Genomic DNA, 8139 nt, shown 5'->3' with positions numbered 1-8139 from the left:
GTGTGTGCGTGTGTGCATGTGTGTATGCAAGTGGCAATGCAAAAATGTTTATTTCTGGTTGTATTTCTGCAGAAATTTGAAAATATGTGCATATGTGTACTATACATAGGTAGCAGTTGGTGCATTCATGTATACGTGTACACGTTGTACGTAGGTGTGCTGGCATTATGTACTGCATATGTTGGGAAAATACACATGTATGTTTATTATGTTTACTATTTTTAATTCTTGCCCTTCAGGTGGTGATGGTGGTGGAGGGTTAAGAGTTGATTTGTATTTTGCTGCAGTTTTTCAAAATGTATCAGGTGAACTGTTTTGCATCTACATGTGAAACATTAATAAATAACTAATTGCAAATGAATTAATATAAAAATGAAAATGGAAATAAAAATGTTCCTAGAACCAATAAAATATCTTTGTTTTCACCATTTTCACATCTCAAAACTAAACTTCTAACAAATCCAATCACAAAGTGAATGCTATTTGCCCTAAGAAACAGACCTATTTGATGATTCAAAGTAGACATGTACAAATTGAAAGAACTGGTTACCCATTTGCTTATTCAAATAAATGAAGCAACCACAGTATTTGCAGCAATCAATAGGACTTTCCTCAAGTTGGCTTAGCCAAGTCCCTGCCATTAATTGCATGCCACGGGCTGTCTTCCCATTTCATTTCCATATGAGTTTTTTCCTCTCCTTGTTCCGACAGTTGATGTATCCATCCCGTTTTCTGTCAACCCCAGAGGCTTTATAAGTTAATGAAACAAAAGTGCTCATTTCAAATTCCATTTGCCCATCTGTAAGTGCATTCCATGATTAATTGGACCCACCATATCATTTTTCCCAAACAAGTCCCCTGATATCAAAGGCATGCACCATGCATCTCTGTAGAGCCCAGAGTCCAGCACAGGAAATCAAATTAGAATTGACATCATTTCTTTGAAACGCCTACTATGCTATGTCTACACAGGGAGGGAAAACAGTGTGTCATAGATTTGATGGATGTAAGTGCACCACCGGTCTCTCTTTAAAAATGAACTGTGGTCTGAGGGGCAGCAGAGAAATGTGCATCAGTTTCCTCACTCAGCATTCAGAGCTCAGGCTTGAGCTATTTGTGTGACAGCATGTCAGGGCATTACACAGGCTGCTAAGCATGACAGTGCGTGCCTGTTGGACCCACAGTAAGAGGTGTAGGATGTTTCAATGAGATTTTCAAAACTGTGGGTTATGATAAAAAGCTTTTTTTTCTTCTGCCCAGTAAGTGAGGCATTAAAGCTGCATTAATTGAGTTTTGGTCACAAGGGGGCAGAAGAACTTCAAAATAATCTAACAGAATCACAACATGGACATATTATCACCTTATAAAGTTGTTATGGCTAGAATGACGACAAATATTTACCTACTGCACACACAGAACAAGCATTCATTTGGAGTTGCAGTTCTGTCCACCTGAAGAATGTTAGTCCAATATTCAATTTTCCAGAGAATTTTACTGTGTACCTCTGCTAGATGTTCCACTTTCTTCGCCAACTGGTTGCTAACTTTGTTTTTCTGCTTTTTGGATGCTGGGCAGGTAGCATACAGGGGATTTATCAGAGCTGCCTGCTGCAGCTGGAGCTGTGTTGAAGAGAGCACTGAGAGTGAACCATATACATATAAATGTGCCTTAAAACCAAAACAATGTGCTAAAAGATACTAAATAGCTTAAGAGGTGCAGAGTTGAATAATAATTCTCTGTGGGTTTGGCACAAGCGACCTCTTTCACATTACATATTTTCTTTTATTTGACATCAATAACAAAGACTTGTGCTTGCCTACAAGAAGTAAGTCAGTGAGTGTCTTTTTGCAGGAGTTTTGCAAAAAGGCAGAATATAGTTATAACTATGCAAACTTTTTGGAAAGTTTTTGATTGAGTGTGGCAAACAAATATCCAGCCCCTGCAGACAGTAGTGAAACTGGAAGTATTGCTCCCCTTTTAAATAGCCTTTTGCCGGGAGCTTTTGAAGAATGACTCACAGAAAAAGTGAAAATAGAAAAAGCCTGAGAGCAGTTAACCAAGAGCTCTGTGTGAGCTGGTCATCAGTTGCAACCAAGATACCAGTTAATATGTGTATGGAAACAAGCTGAACCTTCACACCCAAAGTAATAAATACTAGTTGTATTTGTAGCTAAATGAACACAGCTTAAAGGACAGGGCCAAAATCCAGTGTGTCCACACAGTCATTTTGTGCAAAAATGCATTTAAAGTTGATGTGAAGCTTATATGAGGCTTCAGCAGTCTGAGTTAGTCATATAAAGTGGATATCTGCCACATTTACCGTCTTTTCAGCATCAAATTCCTTCTTTGTGTTTCCTCAGACAGTGTTTCCCTGTTGAGCTGCGGTGGAAATATAATAACTAAAATAGGGACTTTGGCACTAAAAAGACTGTAACATTGAGAGATTTTACTTGATTTGACTAATTTGGGTGGCTGAAGCTTCATATTATATTCAAATAAACGTTTAAACACATTTTTGCACTGAAGGAGGACTGTGGATTTTGGCTCCCATCACTTACATTGTGAGTGCATTATGAAGGGATCTTCTAATGAGTATGAACAGGAGGACTGATTATGGCAAAAAAACATGTTTCAATGTTCATTTGGGTACCTGTTGTTTTTAAAAAAAATTGTGAACCTATCCTTTAATGTCTGTGATATTTTGTAATATTTTAAACATTACATTACATACAATTATTCTGATATTTTTTTTGCCATATTATGCAGTGATTCATGATTTCTTTGCTTAAATAAAAATGCATTGAGAAGGTGACAAATCTGCATACTTTAAACTGTATGTATCTGCTGGAGCTTGAAAACAGTTCAATACGTAGCTCAATCAGTTCATTAATTACAGTTAAATAATCAGATTACAGTTAAATATTCAAAGTTATTAAGATTTTAAAAGCTGTATCAGAATTAAAGAGATACAGCTGTTATAAAATGGCAGCCTTCTGGACTATGAGGTTTTACATGTAGGTTTTACAAAAACTAGAGCAGAGCAGAATAGAGTAGAATAGAATAGAATAGAATAGAATAGAATAGAATAGAATAGAATAGAATAGAATAGAACAGAATTCCTTTATTGTCATTGCACAGAGTACAATGAAATTGAGTAGCAATGCTGATGGTGCATTCACACATAACAAACAGCTATTAAAAATAGAAAAGACTTCAAACTAAATTAATTTATGGTGCAGGGATACATCAGCACACTCTCAATGGAGCAGCGGTAAGAAGGACACCAGCAGCTTCTCCTGCAGGTTGATTTTCTGAGGATCATCAGGAGGTAGAGTCACTGCTGTGCCTTCTTGACTTTTACTTTTAATATGGTGGTGTTGGTAGTCCAGGAAAGATCTTCAGTGATTTAGCTGAGTATATTAAAAGTTTAAGGGGTTCTGTAAATAGTTTCTGAATGTCATGTCTCTTTTTCTCATTAAAGAAATCATCCAGGATGCTGGTGTTCAGCCAGCCTCTCTCCTGCATTCAAGCAGCAAACTGGATGAACAATTAGGCGCACTAATCTCATGAGGGCAAGCCTTTACCTCTCTATGAATAATTTAACATTTAACCAAGTGAAGCTGATAACAATGAAATGTATTTCTCTCTGCCAAGCCGAGGCTGGCGCCGTGCGTGTTTGCATTCCCCTGGCAATGAGAGAGTAGATTTTCCCCAAAATGTAATCAGTTAAATGTCTGAAGTCAGCGAATGTGAGAGAACATCAGTTATGAGAGGATGCCTTGAGCGCTACGGTGAAGTAATGGCTCTCTGGGATGCCTGTCTGCCCAAGTCGAGGAACCTGACCTTTAAAGTGAAAGAGTTTATTTTTTTGATTTTTTGAGAAAGGTAACACAAGTTGAACAGGAAAACTACAGAAAGTAGCTGAATAGCACAAACAAGAACACTGCTGAATGTTGTTATAGATCAATTTCAGGGCAACAAAGTCCTACCCTCCTGTTGCTATGTAAGCACCAGTGTCAGTTTCCTTTTGCAAGCAGCAAATCACAGGTCAGCAAGTTGGCTTACCTTCAATAATCGCACAGATCAAGGAAACTGAGAGTAGGAAATAGCAAGGAGAGGAAGAAACACTTTTCTTATTGAAGTCTAAAGTGCTGTTTGAATGCCTGAGTCATTCTCTAGACATTGCAGAAACCTGTCAACAAACTGTTATGCAAATGAGTTCAGAAAGAGGTTTTAAGATGAATACCTCTTCCCCCAGAAAAAAAACAGCCTCGGGGCTCTCAGTGTTAGATCTTCACACAAACCATATTGACACATTTGTTTTGAGATCTTTGTGTTTTGTTTTAATGTTAGGGACATTTGTTTCGTCATCAGTCAAAAGTTCTTAAACAGATATCCAGTGCTTTTTGACATTTTCTGTTTAGAAGCTTTTGTTGGTGTCTGGGAGGTGACAAAGAAGGTTCATTTGTTCTTTCAGTTTCCAATTTTGAGAGTGCACACACAGCCAGGTTCAGACTGGTACAAATCCATCAAGATCAAACAAGTCACACAACTTTTCTACAATATACCATGATTTATTGTTCAAACAATGCTATTCTGCCCTTACCATCTTATTATTACTTACCCTTTAAGTGCCAAGGTAGCCTCTGAGTTCTTACAAACTGGAGACAGCAGGATTCTTAGTAACTATATATTACAAATATATTTTTTAAAATACTAATATTTACAAAGTATAATAGATTTAATCTTAAATTGTGTATGTTTTTTTCAGTTTCAAAATGAAATATGTAGTTTAGCTATGTTTGGAATGGACCATGAAAGTTCATTCTTTTGTAGTCATATATTGACAGGCTTCCAACTTTATCTTTCACATTATATCCTGTTCATCTTACTAATTTTCTGATTTCTAAACATGACTAAGAGTATACAGAGTATAAAATTCATCCTGAGTAGATACATGAATGTCTGTGCAAAACATCTTGGCAATCCATCCATTGTTGTTATGGTCACATAACTATCATGGCTAGCATGGCTACTGTTGACATAAACACATCTCTCCACTTGAAACATATAATGAAATGCACTTTTTAAGCCTATGCAGAGAAAAACAATTGTATGCTCTTATTCCACGCACTAGGGTATATATCAAACAATTAGCATTAACATCCAGGTGCATCACTAAATATTCATCTGCAAACTGTTATGTTCCCCACCCCGCTCTGGGGTGTGTGGCGTCCATGATATGATATTGATATCTAAATGTTGATACACGCAAAACAGAATGCAGCTCCTGGCTAACTGTGTATCTGTGGTTAATTTGATCAGAGGTGAGTGTACTAATCAATTTTTTTTAGCTTATCCCATTTCCACTTTTTCTGATTTTGTTCTATCAGTGTAAGCAATGCAGATTCTAAACAAAACAACACTTTACCAGTCTAAGGACAATATAAGGGCAGACCTAAATGAGCACTGAAAGTTGCAATATAAACCCATAGACTAGAAAGATCCATACACTAGATCAATACACCCAGCAATAGCAGACTTATGAGACAACTCTGAAGATGAATGCGTCACCCCAGCATTCGAGACAGAAATAGAAAAAAAATTCTCAAAGTGATCGCTGCTCCTATGCCCTCAGTGGCATCTGAGACATCTGTGGTCAGGTCGCTGAGCTGTCGCAGAAGCCATAAAGAACTCAACCTGAAACAATAACCTGAGAGAAGAGAAAGCCTATTTGTCATCTTTGAGGTATTATTGATGCACTGGACCCCTCCTAACCCCTTTCATGGTCTGCCTCAGTATATATGGTATCCCCCTGCAAAGTAAAAGAGAGGACAGAGGCTGTCCCATCAGCCCCTGGAGCAGCTCTCCTCATCTCCTGACCAGTGTTGAGGCCTCTATTGCCAGTGATGCACGCACTCCGGCTTAACAACAGAAACTGGATTGTGAGGAGTAATAAGTAAAAAGTATTTTATTACACTTCCTGAGTAACTTGCCCAACACCTCTCCTGACTGGCTAAAAGTCCTCCAAAACACAACCTTAAACTTTACCATCCCAGACTGCTCAGCAGCATTAGCATGTGGACAGCTCTGTCATACTTTTGTGTGCTTTTGGTCTGGAGCTGGTTGTCATGGTTTCAGTTAGGCCCCTTATTGTGATCATAATGACATCTTAGTGCTACAGCAACAATAATATTTTTAACAATAGTGTACTTCCAACTATGTGGCAGCAGTTTGGAGAAGGCCATTTCCAACATAAAAAATGTTTTTTCCAGTTTGATGTTGAAGAACTTGATTAAACTTGACTTGGGTCTAAGGACAAAGGGTGTTGTTTGCTTTACATCTTGTAAAGCCCTTAAAGGGAAAGCTGTGATTTTGAGCTTTATAAATAAAATTTACACAGAGCCATGACCTCAACCCCATTCAACACATTTAAGATGAACTGTTATGCAGACTGCAAGCCAGGCCTTATCGCCCAACATCAGTGTTCAACCTCACTAATGCTCTTGTGGCTGAATGTGAGAAAATCTCTGCAGCCAGGTTTCAAAATCTGATTGAAAGCCTTCTCAGAGGAGCGGATGCTATAATAGCAGAATATTAATGCCCATGGTTTTGGAATGAGATGTTCAGCTATCACATATGGCTAATGTTTGAGTGTCCACATAATTTTAGTGTATTCATGATACCACAATTCTTATAACCTTAGCACTAATAAGGTTTAAAATCTAATTTGTCTAGAAAGTTGCACTAGAGGATGTAATGATTTTATTAAAATTGAAAGGGTTTATCCCCTTAGAAGTATGAATGTGTTCCAATTGCATTACTATCAGCCCATTACATTATGCAATATCTTGAGTTAAAAGATTTGGCCTGCTTTTGGTGGTAGAGGAAAGCTCCAAATGTCTAAACTAAAGAAGAATCATCCTCTGCGAAGCATGAATCTGTCTTTAAATTTATGGCAAACTGCCCATTAGATTTAGATATTTCTGGTGTACCAGGAATGTTTTGTAAATACATTTATGTTTCCCAGTTAATGTCACCTAATGACCAAAGTGATCACCTGACTTTTCTTCTAGCACCACCATGAGGTTGACATTTTTGTTTGCCATTACATTTGGTACAGAATTTCATTCAGTTATTTTATATAATCTAAGAAATTAAAAATGAAAACATTTTGAAACATTTTTCAAATTTTCTGTGGACACCAAAATCCGCACATGAATGTGTTCCGTTTTTATCTTGAATTGGATGATCAAATAAACAAGAAAAACAAAATCAAAAAAATAGTTTTTCTGTTATTGAAAACTGAAATGACAGTTTGCCCAATTTGTAGTTTTATGATGAAACAACACTCTTGTTTCCCTAATGGACTCTCTGATTTGACATGCTCAACTTCTACAGGGACATCTAGTGGCCACAAGTCCTCAAAGCAGTTTCATTAGTAATTTAACACATTTAAAGATCCCTTCCAGACACGTATTAAAGCTACACTGCGGGACTTTTGTCTCCCCCTTCCGGCAGTGAGAGTAATTACAAAAACACTGTCGACATGTGCTTATGCCATAGGCTTCACCGTAGCCTACTCCGTCGCTACTGTTGTGGTTGTAATACTGGATAAATTGTTTTGAGCGTCAGACAACCCCTGCAAAATGACTCATTAAACTATCAGAATTTGATCCATTCAGTCTGACAACATTTGGAAAGTCTAGAGGAGCCGCATGATTAAATCATTTTATCCCCATTCATGTTAGCAGAGAGCTAACCAGAAGTTAGCTGCTCAGCCAGCAGAAGTCTGTGGTGCGTAAGCTCTGCCCAAAGAGCATATGCAATATGTATTCATCTGGCCAGCATGGGAATGTTGCCACAGACACCATATTTTAAAACTCCGTATACTGTGGAATCCAGAGAGATTTACCTCGCAGTGATAGGCTTAATCAGCATTTTGTGAACTCGTTTGGTAAGGGCTTGAATTTCACGGACGTTCATTTATATGTAAATGTTCTGCACTGCAGGTTTAATTAAGACATATAAAAATACTCTGCTTGGAACAATAATGTGTGCCTGATATGGTTTTTTCTGCAGAATGAGTATAATTACTATCTTAAAATCATTAAAATGCCATCTCCTCCTAGTCCCTCA

The sequence above is a fragment of the Thunnus maccoyii genome, chromosome 19, assembly GCF_910596095.1.
Source record: "Thunnus maccoyii chromosome 19, fThuMac1.1, whole genome shotgun sequence".
Lineage (NCBI taxonomy): Eukaryota > Metazoa > Chordata > Actinopteri > Scombriformes > Scombridae > Thunnus > Thunnus maccoyii.
Note: the sequence above shows the minus strand (reverse complement) of the source record.